At 40.6% G+C, this 12,205-nt stretch overlaps 1 long non-coding RNA gene across 1 annotated transcript in view; it reads right to left on the reverse strand.

The window, feature by feature from the left end:
• Positions 1-5,224: 5,224 nt before the first annotated feature.
• The window catches only part of LOC117819468, a 53,323-nt gene continuing 46,342 nt past the window's right edge, over positions 5,225-12,205 (reverse strand). The window contains exon 3 of the long non-coding RNA XR_004632553.1: positions 5,225-5,283. This is a non-coding gene — a long non-coding RNA (uncharacterized LOC117819468). The remainder of the gene's footprint in view (positions 5,284-12,205) is intronic.

The following is a 12,205-nucleotide window of genomic DNA, read 5'->3' on the forward strand; positions in this document are numbered from 1 at the left end:
TTGAAGAAGATTGTGCATGGTCATCATAGAAAGCCTGATAGGCTCTAATAAGAGGTCAGATTAAAGTGAGCTTAAAGCACATGTATAAGTATCAATAATTAAAATACAATCCTACATCCAGTGCTTTGTTATCTCAGTCTGTAGCAGAATCCTAATCCAGGATTGTATAACTTTAAAACTAACTGTAGGGTTTTAAATGTATTCATTACATTCCACACTGTCCGTCTACTCCTGGTTGTGGAAGGTCTATTCTGGGTATTCATTGAAAAGTAATACCAATAATCATAAACTACTGGTGTTAACACTAACTTGATATTGAGTTTTGATATTGCTTTACTGCATGAATGTAAATGATCACAATACCACATCAATATTTTGTATGAAATACAAGAAAACTGGATATTACATCTGAACCAAAGAATGTTATGAAATGTCACCTGCTGTAAGCTGATGTCTAAAATAATATTAACTGTTATTCCAGACATAAGGTCTGCCGGTGTAACACCGAGCAGGCTCTTTAACATTGTTGACCTTTTGTTTTCTTGTTTGCAGTTTTGACCATCAGAGTGTTGGAGGGAGTTTGTGCTCGTCTCAAAATTATGCACATTTTGTTACACTGACTGTATGAAAACTTGTTATGTAGTTGTGTATTACAGGGGCGTATCTACAGTTTTTTGACTTACCGACCAGCACTTCTTCTGGAGTATACCTCCACTTTTACCATGCACTCTGCGCATTCTCCTGGAACACATGCACATGCAGGCATGCATGCACATTGATTGTTGTTCAGTTTCTCTCTTCGTTTTTGGACAAGTAAAATAAATAAACAAATACATTTCAAACTGGAGATAAGATTTAAATTGAAGATTAAAAAATATGGGAATGTTGAAAAGCTAAATGTTTCTTAATAAAGTAAGTTTGTTGGAACAGTAGACTTTTGGAAGGTTTAAAAGTGGAAATATTGACCGTTATTGGAAAGTTTTATTTATTTTGTATTTATGTTATTTGTTTTTTTTAAATGTAGTATCTGACATTTTTTACAAACAAAATATATTTCTGCTCAGTTTGAACAGGTGAAATAAGAATTCTCTCAACAAAACATCACTTTTGCATTTCAGCCCTGAGGTTTAATGTTAGGGGACAATTACAACTTAAGCCAGTCTAGTTTCTTTATGCTAATATAATTGTTTTAATCTGACTTTAGAAATGTGCAGAGGAATAGAGTGGAGGGTCACAATAAATCTAGCTGTATTCATCTTGTGATGACTTTGCCATTGCCAGTAAAGTCTTCCCAAACTCAGAGTCCTCCCTATTCAAAGGTCAATTCATGTTTAGGTATTTTTAGCCCACTACAGTGAACCTCTGTAGCTGTGCTCTGCATTATTAAGCCATTTAGGTTGTTGTTATTTGGGATGGCTCCATTGAAAGTGCCCTGTTTAGGCCAGATTTTTCCCATGAGTCATCTCACTGTTGCAAAGAGCCAGAAAAGATCAGTTCTTAATGGGTCAGCAAGACGAAGAGAATCCTGCTCTCCTCTCTTCCTCCAAAAGTTGATATCTGGCCAACTGAGACATTATTACACGACTTCTGCAGTTTTGCACAATAGCAGTAAAGCCTCCTCTACCTTTAATCTGCATTCTGTGAAGCTGGTATCAATAACCCTGGGACAAAAATGAGAGTTACAATATTTGAATAGGCCATGGCCTTTCACATGTAAATTAAACTCTGCCCCCCTAGCCGAAACAAATTACAGCCAACTGCTGGTGGCTGGACATGAATGGGCTTCCTAATGTAGTCTGCATCTACAGTGGGTTTGGGAGCAGCTGGAACAGAGAAACTGAGACGGGGGAGAATTTATGTGACAGTGCAGAGTGTGACAGTTTTGTTTTTTTTTCATATTGAGTCTGCCATGCAGCCCTACTGTGACGAATGGGGCTTGGCTCCCCCGAGCATCTGTCTCCAAGGACTCACTGAGGGGTAATTAGAGCTGTGGGAGGATATGGAATATTCCCCAACCCACTGACTATTAATGGTGGCAAAGGGGACAGGGCCTTTACACAGACCTCTGACATCTAACAATTCTGTCCTGAGGAGGGAGTGGGGTGGGATGGGATGTTTGATGAAGCGTTAGACTTTGGGTAAATTAAATCGGCCCTTTGGGAAACAGCATGAGTGCAGTTTTGAGGAGAAGAGCTTTGTATCACCAAGCTTTTTACTAACCAATCTGAATGATTCAAACTGGTTCAACAACATTTAACCTGGAAGAACTTTAAGTAGTATTATGGTCTCTAACTTACTTTGCCATCTGTCTACCAGTTATGACAATGTTGCACACAACTTTACTAATGGCTAGTTAAACTATTTGAAAGTAATAAAAGGCTTTGGGTGAAATCATAAACTGATGGTGCCCAATCATTTCAGTAAAACTGATCACCAAAGAGCTTTATACAAAAAGTTTGGTCCATTGGCTGATTTGCTTGGCCTGTAGACTTTATATTGACAGTTTTTCAAGAGCTATAAAGTTAAGTTTGGAGGGATTTAAACTTCTATGAATGAAATATTTGGAGTTGTAACTTCACTGACTGGTAGAAAATTCTGAGTAGCAATTGCACTAACTGTGTATGAGATGTTGAAACAGCCACCTTGACATCACCCATTGGTTTAATGGACTGGCATTTTGAAGCACTCTTTATCATTTTGGCCATCCCCATCTTAGGTTTTTTGTAGTCATAAGTGAACATTACTGGAGGACGTATGGGAGGGGGTACTGTTTGCGGTATATTGTACAACATCAGTCACAAATTAGCTACACCCTAAAGCTTAACCTACATTTTCATCTATTTCAGACACCAGGTTACAAAATGAGCATTATGGTGCACTAAGGAGGACTTGAAACAAGCACATGAGACCATAAACCTATGAGGAAAATATTTTCTGGGATTAAGACAAATTAGCAGGGTCATGCTAACTTATTTACGTTGTTTACATTCCAACTTCCCAGTGAACTTTGCCCAACTGTTACACCTGGGTTAATCTGGCTATGCTGTTGGCTTGTTTGTAATCTGTAGCACATGTTGCCCTTTTTTTTACAAACTTTTAGAAAAAAGCACCTTTTTAAATCTCTCTCTCTTTAGTATTATGATGATTTCTGCTGGGTTGAATGGAGTTACAGAAGCATACATTGTAAACTATATTTTTCCTATAAGGTGCAACACTAGGGCATTAAAGGAGGTACTCAGGAGTTGTGGGCAGAGAGCAACGCTGTATCACTCCTGAATAAACACAGTTTGGTGAAGCAGACACACGGTGGCAGGGATTTGGTTTATGATGCTTTATGATACTTCCCACTGCTGTGTTGGCTCAGAGCCACTGAGGGCTCCTCTGCTTTTGATCCCACCAAGTGATCACTACTGTGTTCTAGGTTCTCTGTTTCTCCCCTTTTTTCTTTTTATCATTTCTGTTGTTTGGTCTATTGAATCAGCTACACTGAGTTTTTAGATCTAATAGGATAATATTTATATTCCTGCTCAACAGATTAAAAAAATAAAATACAATTTTCAACCATTCACACAAAAGAAAATTCAAAAGAAAAAGTAAAAATACAATTTCCAAGAGCATATGCATTCAAGAGCATCACCAAGGGAAAGTCAATACTCCATATTGTTGTGTTTTGAGCCAGTGGCAAGAGGAAAGTCAGGTTAATGGCTTTTATTCTCTTCCACTTGCCTTCTATGCGTTACCTTTATTCTGTGTTTAATGTCACTGATCATTTTAGTGATTTGTTCTCGTCTTTTTTATGTCTCTTTGAGTCCAAATGATTAATTGACTGAAGATCAGTAAATGGTGCTCCAGAGTGTTTGGGAGCAATATGGAGATCGGGAGAGTGGGTTCAGGAATCTGACATGAGAGCAAGGGGAGAGCCAGGATAAAAGGGAAATAATCATAGGCAAGAGTTGTCTGGAACAAGTTTACCAGCAGCCTTATTGCATTTAGATAATCTCTCCTCCACAAAGTGGACATGGATTCAAGATCATCTATTAGAGAGATGCAATGAAACCTTTGGCAAACCTATCCCAGACTGGTTAAACAGATAATTCAAGACAAAACACAGGCACTGCACATCACAAACAGAGATATAGGAAATACACAACAGCCACAATACACAAGACACAACACTAACACATCAAAGGCACAGGCATAGGCAGAACCACAACATCTACAACACGACCACCACAACAGACAGATGCAGACTGAAGCACTGACACAACAGAACAGACATTCAAATCAAATCCAAACACATACACACAGACTGATGTCATGCAAAGAAGGATAAAAAGCATGCACACAAGCACACTGACATATATATAAAGCAGTTGACCCCATAACACCAACACATCTCTCACACACTTCCGCTGTTCCTTTCTCTCTCTCTCTCTCTCTCTCTCTCTCTCTCTCTCTCTCTCTCTCACAAACACACATCTAGACTTATTCGTAAACACGAACACAGTGGCACAAATGACGCAAGCATATTTTATAAACCAAAAGAACCCACAGGAAAAATAGTTGGACAATTGTCTATTATAGCTAGTGTGAACCTGTGTGGTGTGAAGAACTTTGTGTTGAATCGTAAATACGTGTTAAAACTTGGATTGAGTCGGTAGGAAATATGTCTCGTCTATATTTTGCCCGTGGACTCTTGCCGTGTAATATGCTCTGCTTGAGAACATTAATTTCAGAGAACTCACAGACATTGATAAAAAGTTAATGTAAATACAGATACACATATTGTTACATATGTAAAAAAAAAAAAAAAAAACACTAATAGAAAAATAAAGTGAAAACAAACAAATAAATAAAACTTTAGCCAGTTAGTACGATACGTCAAGCAAGGACAGGAACAAAGAAAAAGCTCCAGCCTGATCCCACGACACCTGACTGAATCAGCTCACAGCACAACAGCAACACTAGAAAGTCAAAGGAACCAGAACTACAGTACCATAAGCAACAACACACAACAAAAACAAGAGAGATAAAGATAACAAAAACAACAACAACAACAACAGCAGGGCAACAATAGTGACATACACTTTCAGTGACACTTACAAGATGGTCATAAATACAATAAATATAAATATACATATAGATATACAGAAATAGGAAAAGCCAGATATACGTGTTGCAGATATTTACTTCATCATCATAGTGCCATACTCCTTGGCCATCGGGCATCTCAGAGCTCACACTACTGTCCTGATCGATTAGCCAGCGATGCACAGCGTGGGCCTAAAAGAACATACGACATAAAGACAGAGCCCAGTTAATCGCAACAGTGAGAAGCAGAGAGATGGAGAGACACAAAAGAAGAGGGAGAGAAGAGGAGAGGAGCAGAGCGGACAGAAAACAATGGCAAGGAAATGAGAAAGATTCAAAGAGGAACAGGCGAACATTATACTGAGACACAGGTAGAAAACAAGGTGGGGGAGGGAGGGGGAGGAAGAAGAGAGCAGGAATAGGAACCACCCGCCCCGCCCAGTCCTATCCCATCCCACACAACCCCCCCCCCCCCCCCCCAGAAAACTCTCCCAGTGGGAAACAGGTAAGGTTAGAATGAGTGGTATGAGTGTGAAAGCACGGTGCAGCACGACATGAGAACATCACACATACAGTGGTGAGCGTCGGGCAACACCACGCTGATGGCGATGGAGGAGGGTCTGGTGTCGATGGTTTGTGGCTCACGGATGGATCGGCTGTGTTGCTGTGGAGAGCTGTAACCTACACGCCGGAGGTAGTTGAGTAGTCCTTTGTGTCACGTTTGTGCAAGTGGCAACCAGACACAATATTGAGTGTACTTACCTAAAATTCACACACAGAAATGTGCAACTACAATTGTGCAGAAACACCACAGAGATAGATTTTCACATTATAACACGGACAGATAAAAACACAAAGTAAGGCAGAGTCTGGCCAAGAGATTGTCAGAGAAACAGATAACATATAATATCAGCAAAATTGTCTTGATTCAATGTATGCAGACAGCGAGTAATAAATGCACAAGAAGTGAAAGAAAAAAAGCAAGAATGCAGTAATTCATAAAAAAAAGTTTTCACCAGAAGCCTGTTAAGTCCAGACATCATCCAGATAGCACTTTTTTTTTTTACCCGAAAGTCTTACAGATCTGCTTCTTTCAGGGAATTAGACAGACGATAAAGAGGGCGACTGTCTCCCAAATGTCTTCCTCCAGACAGTCAGACAGACAGACAGACAGACAGATGGCTGCAGATCAGGTCTGCTCTCACTGCCTCTAAGATTAAAATCAAACCCATACTGTAGCACTCTCTAGTGTCGGTCACCATGAAACAAACACTCAAACACACACACTCACACACAACAAATCCCATCTGTTACTCCTGACTGTTGTTGTGTCAGCACCAAAAACAACCTAACGCAGCTCCTTTTGTGATGCTAGCAGCCCCACTGTGGCAGAAATACTTGTCAAGATTTGCACGGGTGGAAATTGTACAATCCAGTCATGGCGGCTTCTGCACATTTACTATTTATTTTATGCCAGCAGTTTTGCAGTACATGTGTTTTTTTCGTGTAGTGTTTTTAAGATGCAGTGATGCAGGCTGTCGTACCATGACAGCACAAAATAGGGTTCCTTTTAGACTGAAGGGCTTTTTAGCGACAAACTGTTGATTGAGGCAAAGAACACTGTAGCTTGGCTATTTTAAACCAGAACACTGCAAAAAATGATGATCCAAGCACGCACACACACACACACACACACACACACACACACACACACACACACACACACACACACACACACACACACACACACACATATACACACACACACACACACACACACAAACACTGATGCACTGATGTGCTAAGAATCTACTGCATACTTCTCAGAACTCGTATTTGAAATGTTGACTACTTCCAGGAAGTATTTTTGCTGCATAGGTTGTTCTCACTGTGGTAAGAAGTTGTGTCAAGAATGAAAGAAGAAATCAAAACATTTTGACACAGGCACTGCAATCCTGAACATGTAAAAAAAAATTGCTGAGAAAAGCTGCATGTGAGAAAGCAAATCCCTGAAATACTTAAACATGACATTTAAAGCCCCTGTGAAGAGTTTCTAACTGTCTGTGAAAAGAAGGAAACTGACAGTGATGACTCTTTATGACCTAAAAAAGCAAACAAGACTATCAGTGAGAAGATTGATGATTTCTATATTGTAATTCTTAATACCGGAAACAGCTGCAAGGGGGTGGGCGTCAGACCAGACGATTGATAGGCTAACGAAACAGCACTTCTTTATATTTTCAGAATCAAATATTCACAATAAGTGACATGTTTAACTGATAGAAAAAGCTTCCGACCCTTGTTTAAAGACAGTTGGTGAAAACTACTGAGGTGTGCTACATGTGTGAAAGAGCAGACAATGATCGGACCTGATTCTTTGGATATTGTTTGGAGATCTCATATAGAAAATAGGGATGCACCGATCCTACTTTTTAGGTCCCGATACCAATATCGATACCTGGGCTTTGGTATTTGCCGATGCCGATACTAGCCGATCCGATTCCGGTATTGATTTAACAATCTCTATTCCTTAATGTGAGGATAGAATCATGTTTTGGCAACTTCAGGCTTTTCTGACTTGATGGTGAACTGTACCTGGGTTCCAAGTGCTAAACCAGAGGCTGGACCCCTTAATTTCAAGGATCCGGAACAATTAAATCCAATAACCTGTCCGTTTTTTCACACTTTGAATCCATTAATAGAAGGTTTCTTGCTTCTTTGCAGTAGGCTACAGCTGACGTAAACTTCTTCCTTTGGGCTCCCATTATATTTTTCAGCGCGACTGCCATCCGTTGAAACATTAGCGCTGCACATGTTGCAAGTTTCTGGTGGAGTTGTCTTCCATCATGCTCCACCAGGCAAAAATGCACAGACCGACTGGTGTTGATGACGTAGGAGACGCAGATGGCTGTTGTAAACACAGAAAAGCATAGAACTGAGATGAATAGATCTGCCATATGGATCGGCACTATATACCGGCCCCTTGTCACCAATATCCAATCTAGCCGATATCCGATACCAGGATCGGATCGGTGCATCCCTAATAGAAAACAGCTCTAGAGAAAGAAGACAAAAAGCTACTCTCTCCTGCACAATTTAGCAATCTCAGTGGATGGTTGGTGCAAATAACACTCACAGAAACAACCTGTAAGATGTTTGCGGGCAAGAAATAGCTTTTCCACCATCTGACAACAAGTTCTAATGTAGATAATTTGCTTCTTTAAACTTACGTTTAATGTAAAAATAACAGACACGCACTCCTAAATATAATGTTTCTACATTTCACTGTAGTAGTAACATTAATCCTGACTCTGTTTTACTGCAAACATAGGTCACTGCCTGAGAAGAGATCCTTTGAACAAGTATGAAACAGATGAAATGTATTCTTCTGATCATTTTCCTCATCTTTTTTTCAAGTGGGGACATCTGATCCCCTCCTATAGGACAAAGATACAACACACACCCCTACACAAAGAGGGATCAGGACCTTTTGTGTGAGGTGTTGTGTCTGAGAAGACAGATGCATTAGCTAGTAAACACAAAGCAGGGAAGTGGAGGACAGCACACAGAAACAGACGGAGTCACCTCAAGGGTACAGTGAATCAAAGGGTGACAGCAGAGGCCAAAGCCCTAAGTTAGGACACCCAAAAACAGACAAAAGGAGCAGCAGGGGGGACTACGATGTACCACCGGACGGGACTGTCACACACATGCAGCATTTTGTACAGTGTTTTTAACTTATTGAGCATGAATGAACACTTTGCACGACCTTCATCTTTTGGAAATATTTGCAGTTAAAGGGCTAAGTAGCACTGTGTGTGTGTGTGTGTGCGTGTGTGTGTGTGTGTGTGTTTTTATGTGTGTGTGTGTGTGTGTGTGTGTTTTTAAGTCTGGGTGCTTGTGGGTGTGTATGTGATGCACAGGGCGTCATCTGTAAGAGTTTTTGGTGGTGAGTTACAGAGCGTGTCAGCTTAAACGAATAATTGGATTAAGTAGCAGACGGCTAGTGATGACAGAGTGAGAGAGGCGAAGGGATGCGGGAGGAAGAGGAGGAGGAGGGGGGTGCTGATAAGAGTAACAGGCCATTTGCTGCAGAGCCTCTGGGAGCCTCGGGGCTGCGAACAGACGCGCAGAGGGAACTCAAACTGTTATGCTGTAGATTATGGGGATAAAGGGATAACACTTGAAGTCTCTAGACAGCTAACTAGCAGCCTCTTGGCATTTGAGTATACTTTACATCAAACTCAGAGACAGGCATACGGCAACCAGTATGAGTCATGTAGAGGTGGAGAGAAAAAGGACACATCGGTTTGTTCATGTTTGCTTTATGTGCTTTTAAACCTCCCTGATGGCCCTCAGAGTGGGGCCACTCAGGAGGATGTTACCTCTCCACATTTGTAGCTCATCATTTTCAGTGTCAGCTGCAGAGCCAGAGTCGATGATACAGCTGAGGAGAGGAGTCAAAAGAAATAGGAGTGCATGTCAGAGAAAGACTTCTATTAACCAAAGAGGAACGTGTGAGAGGGAGAATGAATAGAGAGTTATACACTTAGAGAGAGGAACCTCTTAAATAGGACATAACAACGTTGACACAGGTGACCTCTGGTAGATCACAGAATCTGAGAAATACTTTTCACTTGGTAAGATACTGGAACATGAAAACTGCTTCTTTTCTTGCTCTTGTAAGGACTGATGACAAGTGAGGACAAACATGACTTATATACTTATAATCATAGAAAAAAGGCAGTAGTGCAGTTAAGTCAACAGACTAATAAGCTAGAAAACCACAAGTAAGCAGAAAGGAAGAAGACTGAGAAAGGCCATCGTCTGGTAACTAACAGCATGGATCATTTCTGGTATTGATGTGAAACATTGGCAGTGCAGAGAAATTAGCTATAGAATAGATTACAAAGCTAAATCAATGAATGCTTAGGAGGTATTATTGTTGATGCTTATTAATACTTGTCAAGTGGCCTGTACTTCACGGTGAACCAGATTCTTTTCATCTCTCAGATAAATACATGACAGAGAAATTAGGATGTATTGTGTGGAAAAAAAAAATCAAGGCAGGGTTAATTATTGGTGTTTGCAGAATACTGTTTAACTGGTTAAGCTGCAGGCTGCACTGAGCTTTCATTACAATAAGCACTCCACTGGGAGAGAACAGCTCTCTGCTGCCCAATGGACCTGCACTGCCTCAATAACTCACACTCCCTCTGTGAGCTCAGCGAGAACAATAAGCTACAGAGCAGCTCTGATATACAAATGTCTTTAGCATTAAGAACCAAGCACCTTCCTCAAAATACCTATTCATCAGTCCAGTTTGTTTTAGCACTGCAGTGCATCAGCTGCTTTCTGGATCACCCACCTTCCAGTCCATTATCCTCAAGTGCAGGAACATCAGGTAATCAAGCTCTAATGCCATGAGTCAAAGTAGGCCAATGCCAGGCTAGTTCCTTGTGAAAAGCTGACACAGTGTCTAAACTAAATGGACCCCTACTAAATTATTCAACTCCTGAAAAAAAAAAATCAAGTGGAGTTATAGCAACGCAGCATCACCACCGAGGTGCTGAACAGTAAGAGCTCTTCTCAAAATCAAATAGGACACCTGATTTATCTTGTCTCTAGTTCTTATTTAAACACAGCTTCCCTGGGAACAGCAAATGGGGTGTGCTTTAAAAGAGATCGGCTACAAGGGAAAGACATTTCGGGACTGCATATATGCACACAGCCAAAGAGCAGCCTAGAAAAGAATATTCACGTACAAACTCAGGAAACTTATCAGGATTGGATGAATAAGCACTAGAGAGTATTGTGAGACAACTTTAGGAACTAGTGCTGATACAATACTTGAGTTTCAGCTAAAATTCATTCTAAAAATGGTACATTAATTGAGAAACAAACATGAAACTTACGACTGAAAATAAAAAAAGTGGTTGACATTTATCATTTTTCACTAGACTCAATCAGTGTTAAAATCTTCAGAACATATAACTTCATCACACTCTAATACTGATTCAACGCAAACTGAAATTAAAACACTAATAATCAGCTACTTGACTATAATATGCTGTATGTTGTAACGTTAAATCTTTTAATTCATCTTTAGACTACTTATTGTGGAATTTAGAATGACTTTCATGACTGAAAGTAAGTCAAATGGAAGGAGAGAAGCCATTGGCTTCACATAATTTTCATATTTGAGTACTCACATTCATTTATCATTTATCACCATATCACTGCATGGTGCTGTCGTGGACACTTTTTCCAACATGCATAATTCGGAAGCACTGAGGTGGGCCAGGCTGTGTCCTAGATGTGAATAAAATGGCACGTGACTGTTGCACATGAGTCCTAACACTTTCTACAGAGCTGCCAGCAAACACATCTTTCCAGAAGCCCTCCCCTTCTACTAGCTAAATTGGAGCTGATTTGCAAGTTTTTGTAAGCAACTGGAACCCAAAGGGGTGCTCAGAACGACATCAGTGGCCATGCTCGCTGTTATTGACAGTCAATAAATGTAAAATGTCCTTGTGATAACTGCAATTACAATGCTTGCTACAAAACCCTGGTGTTGTACTCTTAGTGAACTACTTAATGCTTGCGTGCAAAATATACTCAGTCAAATAAGACAGTTTGCTGCCTTATAAAAAAAAGACACCCGTTAACTCCCCGAAAACAAATAAATAAAACATCACTGTCTGAAACATTTTAAATGCGTGAGAGGTTTTACATGTAAGCAGACGTCAATGAGTGCAGATATAGAAGAGGAGACTCCTGAAGTAAGTGAGAGTTAAGAGACAGCAGAGTGAGAATGAGCGGGAGAGCTTTGCAGATCTCAGCCTGATAAATAATTCATGGCAGAGAGCTGCCAGCGACCAGCCTGAGCTCCATCAGCAGAGGAGCTTTCTGGAGGGGCACAGGTGGAACCTGCAGGTGGGATGAAAGGGAAGGATGGTGCAGTCACCTTCACCTAACACCTCTACGCTGGCTAACTTTCCCATCTGGGCTCACATTCACTGTCTACCTGTTCACTGCTCACTTGTGTGTGAACATGTGCACTGCCACCTTTTTCATCCTTAACTGTCCACTCTCTCTCCACCCAGCAGTGTGT

This window comes from Notolabrus celidotus, chromosome 9, assembly GCF_009762535.1.
Source record: "Notolabrus celidotus isolate fNotCel1 chromosome 9, fNotCel1.pri, whole genome shotgun sequence".
Classification (NCBI taxonomy): domain Eukaryota; kingdom Metazoa; phylum Chordata; class Actinopteri; order Labriformes; family Labridae; genus Notolabrus; species Notolabrus celidotus.